The sequence below is a fragment of the Ascaphus truei genome, chromosome 1, assembly GCF_040206685.1.
Source record: "Ascaphus truei isolate aAscTru1 chromosome 1, aAscTru1.hap1, whole genome shotgun sequence".
Lineage (NCBI taxonomy): Eukaryota > Metazoa > Chordata > Amphibia > Anura > Ascaphidae > Ascaphus > Ascaphus truei.
In genome coordinates, this window is record NC_134483.1 from 480,557,370 (window position 1) to 480,575,527 (window position 18,158).

Below are 18,158 nucleotides of genomic sequence, written 5' to 3' on the forward strand. Positions count from 1 at the left end.
CGCCACTGTATGGATAATGTATTTAGCAGCTTTATTTTGTCATTGTTGTGAATAATGTAATTTGTATTTAGGTAATGGCTTATTTCTGTTAGTTAAATTAGAATGATGGTGGTTACTTTAAATTAGAATTGTTTTGGCAATGGTTTGGCTTTAGGAATTGAATAGGGAATTGTATAATTGATTTGTATTGTATTTTAATCGTTTGAGTAAATGGATGAATTGATTGATGCTAATTGTATTGATGTTGGTTAGTTTCTAATTGATTTTCATGATGGCATTGGTGGTTAGGGGACATTGTTCATGGTGTATTTTATTGTTATATATACAGCTGAACCCCGTTATAGCACAACCCGTTATAACGTGGTTTTCACGTGGCTCCCGTTTAAAATAAATAAATAAATAAATTTAAATTAAAAAAAAAATTAAATTTTTTTTGCACACTGCACACACTGCACACACTCTCACTGCACACACTATCACTGCACACACTCTCACTGCACACACTGCACACACTCTCACTGCACACTCACTGCACACACTCTCACTGCACAAACTCCCAGCACTCACTGCACACACTCTACACTGCACACACTCTACACTTCACACTGCTCACAGCACACTGCACACACTCACTGCACACACTCTCACTGCACCACTGCACACACTCTCACTGCACACACTCACACTGCACACACTCTCACTGCACACACTCTCACTGCACACTGTACACTGCACACACCACACTGCACACACTCCCAGCACTCACTGCACACTTCTCACTGCACACTGCTCACTGCACACACACTCACTGAACACACACTCACTGCACACACTCTCACTGCACACACTCTTACTGCACACACTCTCACTGCACACACTCTCACTGCACACACTCTCACTGCACCACTGCACACACTCTCACTGCACACTCTCACTGCACACACTCCCAACACTCATTCTCACGGCACACTGCACACACTCTCACTGCACACTGCACACACCACACACCACACTGCACACACTCCCAGCACTCACTGCACACTTCTCACTGCACACTGCTCACTGCACACACACTCACTGCACACACACTCACTGCACACACTCTTACTGCACACACTCTCACTGCACACACTCTCACTGCACACACTCTCACTGCACCACTGCACACACTCTCACTGCACACTCTCACTGCACACACTCCCAACACTCATTCTCACGGCACACTGCACACACTCTCACTGCACACTGCACACACCACACACCACACTGCACACACTCCCAGCACTCACTGCACACTGCTCACTGCAACCTGCTCACTGCACACACACTCACTGCACACACACTCACTGCACACACACTCACTGCACACACTCCCAGCACACTGCTCACAGAACACAGAACTTGCAGCACACTCTCACAGCACACAGCTCTCACAGCACACAGCACTCACAGCACACTCTCAGAGCACACAGCACTCACAGCACACTCTCACAGCACTCAGATCTCACAGCACACAGCACTCACAGCACACTCTCACAGCACTCAGATCTCACAGCACTCAGCTCTCACAGCACACTCTCACAGCACACAGCTTTCACAGCACACAGCACTCACAGCACACTCTCACAGCACTCACAACACACTCTCACAGCACACTACACCACACCTCCCACTCCCCCTCCCTACCTATGGTGTCGGCTACTGAGATCGGAGTGGAGCTGGCATCAGGAGGAGGGGGGGTGTAGGGAGGAGGGGGATGTCGGGAGGAGGGGGGGAGTGAGGAGCAGGCTGGGACTCGGAGGGCCGCGTGGTCTATGCCGCGGAGGGCCAGTAGGTGTGGGGGCCTGGGGGGGAGGAAATGGATACCGGTGGTAGGAGGTAAGGAGCAGGTTGCGGCTGGACTCGCTGTTGCTAGGGGATGTGTAGGGCTTCTGGCCACCCCTTCCTTCCTTCCCTCCTCACTCCCTCCCACTCAGGCGCGTGGCGGCCATTTTTTTTTAAATTAGCGCGACCCCGGTTCTAGCGCGGTCAGATTGGGTGGCCCCCGAGGACCGCGCTATAACGGGGTATAGCTGTATTTTGCATAGTGTTACATGACGCACAGATTAATTGCATCATGTACACACTCAATGCAATTGTGTGACATTTTATATACATTTGTGGAGCTGCTGATTTGTTGGCTTATATTTGCAATAGATGCTGGATTTATTTTAACATGCAATGTGGTGATTTTAAGATTAAAAATTCATGTTTTGATTTATGCATGTTTTATGTGTTTCACAATGGGCAAATAATATATTATCCATATCTGGATAATAGTTGTTTTGCACATTATTGTACTGTATGTGTTGGGGTGGGGGAGGGTGTATTGGCCCCAAGGGTATGTGGGTAGGCCTCACTTGTGGGTAGTGGGTGAGGGTGGTTAGGCCTCACAGAAGGGGGGTTATTGGGGGAGGGTAGGTAAGCCTCCCGAGTGGTGGATGAGGGTGGGTTAACCCCTTAATGACTGTAGCGATTAATAACCACTATGGTGATTAAGGGGTTAGGGGACATTACATTGGCTATTTTGATTGTTTTGTATGTTTTGCAGCACCCAGAGGGGCATGGGCAGGAAGAAGATGAGGATGAAGACAGCCTTCATCGTGGGTGCCTGTAAAAGGTAAGTGTTATATGTTTTGACTGTATTTATTGAATGTTATATGTATTTTAAATGGCCAAATGCATTATTATCCAAATGTGGATAATAGTAATTTTGGCCATTACTGGCTATGTGTATGTGTTAGGGGGGTGTATTTAGTTATAATTCTTGTTTATTATTTTTGGAGGTGCAACATTGGTACCCCGGGACTCCTGCGGGGACCCCGGGACTCCTGCGGGGACCCCGGGATGGCCGCGGGGACCCGCGGACTCCCGCAGGGCCCCCGGCACTCCCACGGGGACCGCCGCTTGGTGAGCCGGGGACCCGCAGACACCCGCGGGGTCAGCCGGGGACACCCGCTCGACCCCCGGGCTCCCTCGGGGACCCCCGCGGGGTCAGCCGGGGACACCCGCCGGCCTGCTGTATGGGTTTTGCGCATGCAAAAATATAAAGCAAGAATTTTTTCTAAGTCCAGATTTCTTTGCGTCTATTCTGACCTGACATGGTCTGATCAACGCAACTTTCGCGTACGCTAAGGTTGCGTTGCTTAGTGCATCCTGCTTAAGGGCAGAATTTAACGCAAACAGGGTTGCGAACGAGCAAAGTTGGACTTAGAAAAAATTCCTGAAAAAATTAATTTTTAGATCGCAAAGTGCCTTTTTGCGTTGCTTAGTGCATCGGGTTGAGCGCAAAAGCACGTTTTAAGAGCACTTTGCGGTCTAAAAGTGACTTAACGGATCTTAGTGCATAGTCCCCACAGTATCTAGTGACTCCATGAGGAAATGCACTGTATCTTACGGTGCAGTAATTTAATTAGGAACATAATGACACGCATGCGCAGAAATGTGATGACATGCATATGCATTTCAACAAGGTTCCAATTTGCCATAAATGTATGCACTGAAATGTGATGACACGCATATGCGTTTCAACAAGTTTCCAATTTGCCACACACGCATGCGCAGAAATATGGTGATAATCTTCTACAGATTGGTACAGTTTGAGGATTTGTGTATGGCTAAGGATCCTCAGAAAGGACTTCTTTCCCATGTACAGTATACAGTATGAACTCGTAACGTTAATCTTCAAATTACAATTACACACACTTGAAGTACGGCAAAAAAAGACAGGTTGAATTGCAATTAGAGTTTTAAGACAACTCATGATAGCCCACTTCAGTTTCTCGACGGTATTGCAAACAACGCAAAAACGCAATTTTCTGCATTCCATCAAAACACCAGTAAACTCTCGTCTTAACGTGTGAAAATTTCAAGAAATCACGCACCATGACCGGGTATGCAAAGGAATTCAACTGATAAATAATCGGATAATGGTCACTGCATCTCTAGTATTAAAAGGAATTTGAGTAATTGTTTGCAGAGTGCAAAGTTTATGTATATGTATTTATGATTAAGAAAAGAATAATTTGGTGTTATGCACTTTATATTTGATTGTTATGTGGGCATGTTGCTCTTATTACAACATATGCTTAGATATTAGGTGCTTATTTATGAATCATAATAGAGTTCCTATGACAGGGTTGGTAGTCATGGCAGCATTGTCAATATGCGTGGTTGCCATGGCCATGAGTTGGCATGATGTCATTTCAAGTTATAGCTGCCATAGTTTGGAGAATATGCGTAGAAAGATGGAATGCCCCTACTGTATAAAAGACACACAATGTCATAGTTATTTCAGACTCTTCACAAAGGGCAAAAAGAAAAGAGGTTGGGGCGCTCCCTATTTGTTTTTGGCTTGTGATGCTGCCTGTGTGGTAATGTGTAACCAAAGAAAGGGTAGTGTATACTTGCCCTTGTTGTTTTCTGCAGCTGGACCAGTAGAGAAGATAAAGCCCGGAATCTTCTTATAGTTGCAGTGGAGATGGAGGGTTGGTCAGCGCACGGGATTTTGCTCAAACATAGAGAAAAGAAGATATGGAACACGGAATTAGTGTTTTGGTAGCCAAACAGTACAATAGAGAGTAAAAAAGTTTTCCTTTATAATGATTGATATTAAAAATATTTTAAAAAGAGAAAATTTCTTAAATAAAATTCTTAAATAAAATTGTGTGGTTTATTGAGCTATTTGTGGGCATATGCAAAGTATGTGCTATATGTGAATGACTAGCAGGGCTTCTGTGTGTTTGTATAGCCTGCTGTTGGTCTGGGGTTAAAAGGGATAATGGGGCTGGTTAGCAGAGTCTAGTGTGCAGTCTTTCCTTCACGGAATGCTGCCAGAAGCAATGAATGGCTTTCTCACCCTCCTAGTGGAGGCAGTATGTGAGTTGCTTCTCTCCCGGGTGCCCAAATTGGAAGAAAAAGGGCCGAACTCGGTGAGTGAGCAAATAAGATTTATTGGGTACAAAAAACAAAATAACACTCACGATACAGCTTTGAAAACAGCCCAGCATCAGCCCGATCGTCCGGTATTGTTCCTCTCACCAGTGTGGCTCCCGTGGTCGCGTCCGATGGCGGGATCGGAAGAGGAGGTCTTACCGGATGTCAACAGGCTGGCTGGGTCCTTCAGTCAATGGGCTCCGGCAGGGAACTATGCGTTTCGCAGTGATGCTTTGTCAGGTTCCTGTGGTGCAAACAATTAGTGATTAGGGCAATATGCACACGTCTTTAAACAAATCTCTTAAAATTGGAGGCAGGTGCAGCACAATACATTGTGTCCTTAACCTTTAAACAATTTGTTAAACGAATTGACTTGCATTCCCAAAATGGCTTTTGTATTTAAAATTTAGAAATGCAAGAGAGATAACTAGAATCCCAGAGATCTAATATGGAGAATAGATATCATGTGTGCATGATTAACTGCTTTATATAATATTACTACTATTTGTATGTATTTATGTATGTATTTAGCTTTTTAACACTTTTAATCACTTTTTCACATCATTGGACAATAGTCCAACACCCAACAAGGAATAAAGGTTGTTTTACGCTATGTAATTGCACCAGCACCAATTTATGCCAATCCAATCATCAATTAGATATCAGCCTATAAAGAGGGAAGACACAGGGCATCCGGCATGAACCTGACAAAGCATCACTGCGAAACGCGTAGTTCCCTGCCGGAGCCCATTGACTGAAGGACCAAGCCAGCCTGTTGACATCCGGTAAGACCTCCTCTTCCGGTCCCGCCGTCGGACGCGACCACGGGAGCCACACTGGTGAGAGGAACAATACCGGACGATCGGGCTGATGCTGGGCTGTTTTCAAAGCTGTATCGTGAGTGTTATTTTGTTTTTTGTACCCAATAAATCTTATTTGCTCACTCACCGAGTTCGGCCCTTTTTCTTCCAATTTGGGCACCCGGGAGAGAAGCAACTCACATACTGCCTCCACTAGGAGGGTGAGAAAGCCATTCATTGCTTCTTACAGCATTCCGTGAAGGAAAGACTGCGCACTAGACTCTGCTAACCAGCCCCATTATCCCTTTTAACCCCAGACCAACAGCAGGCTATACAAACACACAGAAGCCCTGCTAGTCATTCACATATAGCACATACTTTGCATATGCCCACAAATAGCTGAATAAACCACACAATTTTATTTAAGAATTTTATTTAAGAAATTTTCTCTTTTTAAAATATTTTTAATATCAATCATTTTAAAGGAAAACTTTTTTACTCTCTATTGTACTGTTTGGCTACCAAAACACTAATTCCGTGTTCCATATCTTCTTTTCTCTATGTTTGAGCAAAATCCCGTGCGCTGACCAACCCTCCATCTCCTCTTCACAAAGGGCTGCTACCTGAGGTGGTGAGTATCTTGGGGCGAGATGTCAGCTATGTAAGTTTGTTTATAAATTCATCAGTTCCCTTTATATATTCACATAATGCATAATTGATATTTTGTATATGCATATTTAAATACAATTTGTATATTGTTTGGAAAACTGGTGTCCTCGTTCTTATATTAGGTGTATCTATGATTGAGATTTCCCATTGAACATTAAATTTTTGTCAAACTTGTGCTTCTTGTGTGTTTACCTTGCTCAGGTTGAACTTTTTCAGTAAAGTATTTTTAAGTTTCAGCTTGAAAGTAGAAAACTGGACATTCAAAAGTTTTTCCCAAAGAATGCAGAGTAAACGTTCGAAAAAGCAACATTGGTTTCTCAATATGTTATTCTGTAAGGAGCTTTTTATTTCTCTTAACTTTGTTTTCAAGAGACACATCAAGTTTAAATTGATCCTTAACTTGGAGTATACATCTTTTTAAGTTCAGATATTTAAAAAAAAAAATACAATGTCTTATGGAAAAAATATTTCACTCGTGCATGAGAAAATAATTACTTAGTCAATTAACTGCAGAACTCAAAATGTGCTATGCTTTTGTGCACTTGTGGGAAGAATGCATAAATGTATGTATAATTTTAAGAAATGCATGTTAATATATTCAGGAACTTGTCAGGTCATTTATAACAAGCAATGACCAAGTGGAAACTTCAAATATTTTTTGTTTAAACATAATAATAATTAAAAAAAAATTTTTTTGTGGTATTGAGTATACTGTGTTATCACAGAATACATGACAGTGCTGTTAGTATACATAGATGTCAATAGGATGAAATGATAAATGCAAAACATAAAAACAATGCGATGCCAATCAAAACCAGTACTCAAATAATAAAACATGCCAGAGTTAAAATAGTAGTATGAATGGTACCATGTGCATTGTGAGAGTATTCTAAAAATGACCACAAGACGAAAAAGCTCACAAAATATTAGGTTAAAAAATCTAATTAATAATAATAGCATGTTCTTGTATAGCGCTGCTAGTTTTACGTAGCGCTTCACAGAGACATTTTGCAGACACAGTTCCTGCCCCGTGGAGCTTACAATCTATGTTTTTGGTGCCTGAGGCACAGGGAGATAAAGTGACTTGCCCAGGCCCAAGTCACAAGGAGCCGACACCGGGAATTGAACCAGGCTCCCCTGCTTCAACCTCTCAGTGCCAGTTCCTCTCCCATTAGAAAATTGGTTGTCTCTGAGATGGTGGTGATGAATGTGGGGGAGAAGAAGGGGGTTTCTACAGGTGGGGAGTTGGAAGCAGAAGCAACAGTCAGTTCTCACAGCAGGGGTGTATCGTGTACCCCACCTGAGCTGGTGTTAAGTGGTGAAGGAGAAAAGTGGGTGACTGATGCTTTTTCGGCAGGAGGTGGTTGTGGCTCTTCCATGATGACCCGGAACTGGATTATCACATCTGGAGAGAAGTGGTACAGTGTCTCTGATGTATTTAAAACCAGAGACAGAACATGAAACACAGACAGAGCTCAGTGCACATCCAATGACACCTATACATGGTACAGTGCCTAAATATATATATATATATATATATATATATATATATATATATATATATATATATATATATATATATATAACATACACAGAAAAGCGAATACCGCGTCACTACCAATAAATAATGCAATGTCAAAAAGACCTACCTAAATCAGAAAAATATAACTGAAATAGTTGTAACAGAAAAAAAGGTATAAGCTGTAGGTGGTGCTGGAGGAAAGATTTAAATATGAAAACACAAAAGAAAAAGAAACCTCTGAAGTAGCACTCAGACAAATATTTGCAAAACTAAAAAGGGTACTTTAATTAAATCCAAAAAATAACAGACATACAAACAACTGACTGGTGAGCCTGCCTGACTAAAAATAATTAGTAGACAAAAAAAATTGTATTCAGAAAAATAATTAAAGAAAAACACAATATAATAGACCCAAAGAGATAGAAAATGATGCCCTAAAAATACTTGCTCACTGAGGGAATAAAAATTCCCGCAATGAAGCAATACAGACCGGCCGGTCACCAGATATATTATAGGCTGAAAGACATCATAGGTCTATAGTGATAAACTAAGAAAAAATACACATAAATAACATGAGTGCTGTACTGATAGCAGTGAGAATGTCAGTAACACAAAAAATGAACCTAATGCAACTCAAATAATATTAGAGCAAGGGATACATATAGAAAAGTTCATTTAGTGACCCAAATACATAAATAGAAGCAAATGGGAAAACACAGGGAGAGATGGATAAGCAGAAATACTCAGCTCCTTGGAAATGAAGTACTGCAAACATCAATCAGCACAGCACAGTCCACTGATAAAGTCCAGGCATGTAGGACATTATGATAGTCCAAAATAAGACAAAAGTAGGCAGGGTCAGCAGCAGCAAAAGTTAAAATTAGCCCACTCAAGTGGGCTACCTGTCTGTAAGAGATTTGCAGTAAGAGATACTGTAGACTGAATCAGTCCCTCTACCTGCGTGCCTACACTTTTAATAAAACAGTGTTGTAGCAGGGGGTCTCCGGAGCTGAATCACATTAATTTCAGGTCCGGGAACCGCATGTTCCCGAGTTACACGCCACATTATGGGGTGCTTGTATCCTGCCGGCCATGTTTAAATTCTCCTGCTTCACGGCCCAAGTGATTGGTGGATTTAAACAAGCCAGAGGGATATTAGCTTTAGACATTCTGAAGGGTATCCTCACAAACAGTATTCCGCGACATTTTTCAGTTGTACATTCCAAGGATCCAGCAAGTCTTAAAATCATTGGAATAGAATCTGTCTCGACCTCCAAATGTGGTGGAGACAGGTTCAAATCATTATGCATCCGAGAGTCCTATTGGATTTACCGTTTAGGAACACTTACACCATTAGGACTCAATGAATGTACAGTCACCTGTTTTCTGGCGTAACATCATTTATAGGCCTTCTCTGTTTGCAGTTGTCATTGATGTCCAGTCTCGTTTGGTCACTGCTTGTTTAGTCACCCCAGCCTCAATTAACAATAATATGCCATGTACTTGGTCATATTTGAAATTTCAAATCATAATATACTACAGTATGATGTCTCATCCCAATCTGCATCTTTTTTTATAAGTTTGATGCAGTCTTAGAAGTTTTTATATGCATACAGGTGCGCCGACGAGTATTCTAAAACTTGCCTTAAACATGCCTTAGAAAATCTGGGGCTATCACCAACAAGATCCAGGTACATGCTGGATACATGCTGCAAACATTTCAGTGACATTTCTGCAGAGACTAATGGCCGATCGGATTAATACAGCAGGGGTCCCTGGCAGTCCCATTCAGTTTGAATGGGACTGCCAGGGACCCCCGTTGTTAATCCAATGGGCCATTAGTTTGTCTGCAGAAATGTCAGGGAAATGTTGCAGCATGTACCCAGCATGTACCCAGGAGGTACCCAGGATGAACCTGGGTCTTGTTGGTGATTGCCCCAGATTTGTTTTAGAATACTCGTCAGCACTACAGTAGATACTGAACATTTTCGCTTTTTATACTGTACTGTAGGTATACAGTATGGATATGCAACTGTCTATATATACACTCAATTATAGGGTATAGTGTAGCTTTTTTATGTACCTGTGCAGTTTTATAACACACAACATTTTGTGGCACAGATTGAATAATTTTCTAGTTGTAATTAGTTGTCATACAGTGAAAGTCAATGTCACATAAAGCTATTTGTATCTTAACATTCAGTTATTTTATTTTTTTTCTGTTTAACATTCACTTGATAGATTCATCAGCTCACTCACAGTCAAGTATTGGCCACAGCTGATTATTTCCATTTGTCTCTATCTGTTACTTGGCAACACTGTCTATTGAAACCCACTCACGCTGTGAGCCAATCATCCCCTGAGAAAGTCACTCACATGACAAAATGCGTCGGGACATCATGATGTAGTGACACACAGCGTGGATGAATAGAGGACGAACAGAGCCAGTGCTGTGAGGTGCATCCATCCCCGGAGCAAGCAGCGGTGTACTTGTGATGCTGCTGAGGCGAGGATATCATCGCTGGCATCGGATTGAAGAGCCTGCTGTAGACCTCTGCTACCCCAGATAAGCACACATTGAGGCTTAGGCAAACCTGGCATTCACCGCCTGTGAATTTCTAACAGACCAGTTCTACAGCTGGTGACTTCTGCTTACAGCTTTCTCTCAAATGAATGTTTTTTTAACCCCCTATGTGAGTGCATGTACATGGTGACTACTATTTCTTTCTAAATACATTTGCATACAGTATTATGCTATGGAGCTGGCACTTCTTTTTCTTTTTTTTCTTTGTACATATCCATGTGATCAGGCTAGATCACCTAGAAGCTACAGCCATAAGGGACTGTTCTCTGGACTTGGACTCCTCATCACTATTTTCTTACTGGGACTTGTTTGGACACCCTATTGTATTATATTGTTGTAAATTTATATATAGATACATTGAGGTAAGGTTTTTTTTAAATGCTCCAAGTGTATGGCGTGTGCATACAGTAGTAATGCTAAGAGTTTTAAATCTAACATCACTAAGATAGAACATCCTATCAAGTCACATATTAACTGTCATATGTGTTTTGTCATATATCTGCTACAATGTCCTTGTGGCCTGCAATATGTGGGAAGGACCGGAAGAACATACCAGAGGAGAGTGTATGAACACATATACAATATCAAAAGAGGACTGATAACCCATAGCGTATCCCACCATTTCCTCACACATCATGATAAAAATCCTAGCGGTCTTAAATGTCAAGCCATTGAGACAATTCCTGCTAGTGCAAGAGGTGGTGATAGATTACAAAAATCTAGTATGCGTGAGGCTTACTGGATATACGAGCTTAAAACATTATCACCTCAAGGGTTAAATATAGACTTTGAGCTAGGAGCGTTCTTATAACATCAGGCGTATGTTTTCTTTTATTCCTGCACCCTTTGAATGGGACTTTTTTTTATATATATATATGTATATTTTTAATTATTTTTATCTACTCTACTGTTCATTGCCTATGCCATTAACCTATCCATCCACTATCTTATCTGTTTTTATGTCATGTTAAATTTTGTGTCATGCTGTTTTTTTATTTTGTTTGCAAAGCTGAATCAAATGTCAGTGATCTATTAAGCTAATTGGTGTATCCCCTTGACTGCCCCGATTGACAGACCAATCGGAGCCAAGCTAAGGATATATATACCAGGGCTCACTGCCATAACTTTATCCCCCTGAGGAAGTGTGATTACCCACACGAAACGCGTAGGGCTGTTTTATTCTATTTTGGACACTTTTGCTGAGTACAAGCTGTTATATCGCTGAGCGCTTTTGTTGAGCGAAGTAGGGGCAAGGAGGTGCGGATCGCCATTTCCCTGAGGCTTCACTGGATTCACCAGTCCTGACGTCACACCCGGCGACGTCATTTCCGGTTTCGGCGCAACGGAGACATCATTTCCGGTCCTCACCAGTAAGGAGTAACAGAGGGAATACACGGCATCCTGAGAACCCTGCGACCTCCCCACACGTGGATTTCGGCTCACATTGACTTATGCGAATCTACATCTGCCGTCCTGTGAGTGTTATTCAGATTTTAACCCACCGGAGCGGCATATCAGCAACCTGTCCTACTTTTTATTTTCAGTTATAATAAATTAACTTTTATCACTAGCTTTGCTTTAATGTTGTCTGTCTAGTTGTGTCTGTCTGTCTTGTCCCCCTGTGTCAGCCAGCTTGCATTTTTATGTCTGTTTTATTTTTATATATAGGTGCTCATCGCTCACTGTGTTGCACTAAATTCTCTCTTCTTTTATTTCATGTTCCACATCCCCTGCATGAATTCCTAACGGAGCACTCAAAGATTCAGTGACTGTAGCACATCTTGGAATTGGGACTATTTCTACTGGACTTCCATCCATTGTGGACTGATCAGGCGCCGGTATCTCTCTTTTCATTTAGGCAAACCTGGCATTCATCGCCTGTGAATTTCTAACAGACCAGTTCTACAGCTGGTGACTTCTGCTTACAGATTTCTCTCAAATGAATGTTTTTTTAACCCCCTATGTGAGTGCATGTACATGGTGACTACTATTTCTTTCTAAATACATTTGCATACAGTATTATGCTATGGAGCTGGCACTTCTTTTTCTTTTTTTTCTTTGTACATATCCATGTGATCAGGCTAGATCACCTAGAAGCTACAGCCATAAGGGACTGTTCTCTGGACTTGGACTCCTCATCACTATTTTCTTACTGGGACTTGTTTGGACACCCTATTGTATTATATTGTTGTAAATTTATATATAGATACATTGAACACTGTTTTTATAACATATATAACTTTATTTCACTTTCTACACTACACAATGTATATTTTCATGTTTGTATTATACACATGTCCACTCCTACTAACACATAAAGTACATTAGGTTAAGTGCTACTTTATCATTTGGTTTTGTCTCATATGTATGTACATATATATGTAGCACTGTCCCCCCCCTCCATTGGGAGATACACAGCTTCTGCTACCTGTTGTGTGGTGCGGATGCCTGTTAGGGTTAGGAGAGCTGAGTTGGATCTGCTTTGCTATGGAGTTCAGGACAGGCTCTGATTCTTTCTCTGTAGTTCTTCTCTTGGTGGTTGGCGCCTCCAGCCGTAGCTCCAATGCTACATCAAATTGACAAAACATATATGGTAATAAGTATAAAGTTTAAATACTTCAATAATAATAGTAATTACTTGGTTATTTAGTTAAACCCTTTGGCCATAGCGTCATAAGCCTGCATACAAAACGTCAAAGTATAACCACAAATGCAGGTCCTAACACTAAAACTGTGAACCCTTCCTGTTACCTTTGTATGATGGGAAGCAACTACAGTGAGTCTTGCTCATTCAGCAAAATACCATATATGTTTTGTCAATTTGATGTAGCATTGGGCACCCCTGTCTTTTGTTTGTATACATTTGCCATGCTCAGTAGCTCTCATTTGCCACGCTCAGTAGAACTCATTTTGGTATTTTGGCATAAATATATATTGATGATGTGGTGGGTGAAGAAGTTTGAGCTAGCTGGGAATGTGTGCATATAAATATATGTTCGGCTCTGATCATAGCATAGCATAAATTGACAAATTAAGTTACTATTTTTTAATAGTAAGCTGAAATTCCAATTTTCAATCAACTACTGTACTTCAGTGAAATGTGGTGTGACTTAGACTCTGGATATGTATTGATCAATGTTTGGAAGATGCTTGATAATATTCTACATAAGTTACCTGAAGCTACAGTTATTTAACTGTTATGATTTTGCATTTTAGTGTGCTGAAGCAGTGAATATCAAAGTATTGCTTGGAAGATATGATCTTCTCCATAGTTGATGCTTATTTCAATTTCCTGCTTATTTAAGTAATAATCTGGCCAATAATGCCCTGGCTGGAAGAGTTGAAGGCCTGAGGCGAAGCCGAGGGACTTTAACCCAGCCAGGGCATTATTGGCCAGTAATGCCCTGTTCTGAGGGGATTATTACTATTATAGGCTAAATGTAGACTTTATTCATAAATAATAGACACTTTTGTATAGTTAAATAGATTTTTTTATTAAAATAAAATGGTAAATACATGAAACCACCTCTATATACGCTTACACTGCAGATATCTATATCACACACTGCCGCCTCTCTGTGTACACACACACACAGACAAACACAAACTGCTGCTACACACACAGCAGCACACCACACACAACACAGCACCTCTACACACACACACACACACACACACACTGGAGCTCTAGACACACAAAACAGCACCTCCTCAACACTCACAACACATCTACACACACACAACACAGCAGCTCTACTCACACAACACAGCCGCTCTACACACACACACACACACACACACACACACACACACACACACACACACACACACACACACACACACACACACACACACACACACACACACACACACACACACACACACACACACACACACACACACATCAAAGCAGCTCTAAACATACAAACTCAGCTGCTACACACACATGCTACACCCATAAACACTGCTACTGACACTGACACACACACACACGCACACATACACACACTGGAGCTCTATACACACACACATCAGCTCTATACACACACAAACTGCTGCTACACATACAACAGCACAACACACACACACACACACACTGCAGCCACAATATAAAATGCAGCCACTTACTAAACTTTGCACTCACCCCCCACCTCTACACACAACACAGCACCTCTACACACACCCCACACACACAACACTGCACCTCTATACACAATACAGCACCTCTACACACACAACGTACACACACACGCACACAACACTGCACCTCTATACACAGCACCTCTACGCACAACACAGCAGCTCTACACACACACACACACGCACACACACACACACATATGCTACACCCATAAACACTGCTGATGACACTGACACACACACACTGGAGCTCTATACACACACACAGCACCTCTACACAGATATACAACAGCACAGCACACACACACTGCTACTGAAACACCCACACACAAACTGCAGCCACAAAGAAACTGCAGACAGCCACTTACTTCTTTGCTTTGCAGACCCCCTCCCCCAATTCAACTGAATCTCCTCAGAAAATCTCAGTCAGCTCGGGAGGGGGAGGAGTCAGCCGTGCTGATACATCCTGACCAATCCCTTGCCCTGTCTCAGAGCTGTTACTTCAATCAGACGAATCGCCTGCCCTGTCTCAGCTGTTCTGAAAGCTGATTGGCTGGAAATAAACACATTCAAAACTACACATTCTGCTGCTTAAATTCCGGGCATTACTGATTGGTTAAAATTCCGGGCATTATCCAATCAGAGAGCAGGGTTTTCAATAATGCCCTGAATTTTACTGCTTTAGCCTATAATATTACTTACAGTAGTAAATAAAAACCAATTAATTATAATATAAAGTTAAATAGTGAAGTAATGAACTAAATAAAAGAATCACAATAACATTAGGTTTAGGACTGAAATGAGAAGCAGTAGCTTGATGACCAATATCATCACCCATTCTCATGAAAACAAATATCCTTAATGAATACATACTGTAATATTGTGGAAATATAAGAATATGTATTAGAGATACTTTTCTGCAGTTCTCTATTGGTGATTATACATCAATTATTAAATTTCATGCCTCTTAGCTCTCACTTGTTTCAAACCATCCTTCAATTCTTCTGCTAAAGATGCTATGGACATGAACACAAACAATACATATTGAAAGTGTATTTTAGTTGTTTTGATAATGTTCTAAAGTTAATACCATAATTAAAGTACTATAGTTAATGAATTTCTGAACTTATTGCTAGATTGCTTAACAGTACAGTTAAATGAACATGCATTGTTGACTGATATGTCCCTATTAGTTTACATTTGCAATGTTACTTAATAGTATTCATCTAAATAACAATAAAATAATGGAGTTGTGTGGTACTGTATATATGAATTCCTTTATTTTGCTATTAAAATATAGCCTATGGAAAAATATATATTTCTTAAGTAGAATATTTTCACATTAGCTACTAAAATATTCACACACTGTAAATAGATTGCTCCAAAAACGTCAAGTTATTTTTGGATAACATGGCTCTTTCTTGCTTTAGAGTTGATCATAATAGGGAAAGTGGTACTGTGTGGACTTTCTACACAAATAATTAATTTTTCAACCAGTAAGAGATATACAGTATGCAATATCATCTCTATGGGAAAAAAAGGTTGATGTAACATATGAACCTTAACAATCATTTTCTTTTATCTTTTATATAGAATATTATAAAATATAAAAACATTTTTCATTCCAATTTAGCACTAAAATGAAAAATGTGTATTATTTGAATCCTGTAATTTTATAAACAATCAACAATGTATTATGAAAACTATTATACTTATTGTAAGTGATTATACCAGTTATAATAGTTGCAATACACTCATTACATTTTGAACCATATATTTTGGAAATAGCAATTAATAAAATTATAGCATATCTGCCCATAGATTACTTCATTTGAATATATTGTATTGTATTGTGTCTTTATTTATATAGTGCCATTAATGTATATAGTGCTTCACAGTAGTAATACATGTGGTAATCAAATAAATAACAGATAATATAAATAACAGGTCATGGTAATAAGTGCATCAGACATAAAAGTAACATTAATGAAAAGGTGTCCCTGCTTCGAGGAGCTTACAGTCTAATTAGTAGGTAGGGTTTACATACAGAGACAGTAGGAGGGATTCCTGGTAAGTGCATCTGCAGGGGACCAAGCTATATGTATCATGTGTCCAGTATAATCCACAGTGCTATTCATACGCTTCTTTAAGAAAGTGTGCCGTAAGGTGGGTCTTAAAGGTGGATAGAGAGGGTGCTAGTCTGGTATTGAGGGGAAGGGCATTCCAGAGGTGCGGGGCAGTAAGTGAGAAAGGTTTAAGGCAGGAGAGAGCTTTAGATACAAAGGGGGTAGAAAAAAGACATCCTTGAGAAGACCGCATGAGTCGGGATGGTGCATAACAACAAATTAGGGCTAAGATGTAAGGAGGGGCAGAAGTGTGTAAAGCTTTAAAAGTGAGGAGGAGAATTTAGTGTGTGATGCGGGATTTCATGCGAAGCCAGGAGAGGGATTTCAGGAGGGGAGACGCGGAGACAGATTTAGCAAAGAGTAGAGTGATTCTGGCAGCAGCGTTTAGGATAGATTGCAGGGGAGACAGGTGAGAGGAAGGAAGGCCGGACAGCAGGAGATTACAGTATATCTTGATTAAATTAATCAGTCTGAAGAAACATTGTTCAACAGATGTTAATGAAAATTATTAACTAAAATGATATCTGAATGCAGTAAAAGTAATACAGTATGTATACTTTGTAAATTCCTGCATGGTATTTTACTCTATTGCTCTGTTATCAAACAACAGTACCTATCTCAATGTACAGATGGCCTCTGGTTCTGGAGTTTCATCTTTGCGTTTCCCACTGTTTAACCCATGCTGCGCTGTGCTCACGTCTGCAGTGCAAGTAGGGAGACTTATAGGTAATGGCCCAACGGGATTAAAAAAGCGGGGGACCCAGGAGTTTGAATGGAACCCATACTAGGCGCCTGTACCTCGGAAAGCAGGGGATCCCTGTACCTGAAATTAATGCGGTTCAGCTCCGGAGGCCCCCTGCTACAATTATATGTTATTAAAATAAATTAAATGCTATGCAATCGCCTGTTAGAGGCACGCAGGGAGAGGGACTGATTCAGTCTCACTCTTAGGGGCCTATTCTAGTAGTATTGATAAACAACTCATCTAGATTGTTTGGCACTTCCCATATGATTTGGCAGATTTGCTATTCATAAAGCTTCGATAATCTGCCAAACTCATAAGTGGAGTGCATTTTACCAAGAGTTATTGCTCCTGTCAAAACACATCGAACAGGAGCTTAAAAAAAACAATATAGCACCATTTCGAGAAGATCACGCTATCCTAGTAGCCCTGAGAATCTCATTGCCAATGCCCTTAATGGGAGCAAAGATAACCTCAATGGGAATGAACGGACACCCCCTTTATCCCCAACAAACACAACATTAGAGTACAGTAATGGGCAAAATTACTATTATCCCGATCTGGATAATAACTAATTTGCCCATTGAAAATAAAACATAAT

At 40.8% G+C, this 18,158-nt stretch overlaps 1 long non-coding RNA gene across 1 annotated transcript; it reads right to left on the bottom strand.

Moving 5' to 3' along the window:
- Positions 1-5,005: 5,005 nt before the first annotated feature.
- LOC142472054 (uncharacterized) lies at positions 5,006-15,102 on the bottom strand. Its single transcript, XR_012789580.1, has 3 exons — positions 15,058-15,102; positions 12,978-13,115; positions 5,006-5,218 (listed from the first exon to the last, which is right to left on the bottom strand). It is a non-coding gene; the product is annotated as an uncharacterized LOC142472054 (long non-coding RNA).
- Between the last annotated feature and the right edge of the window lie 3,056 nt (positions 15,103-18,158).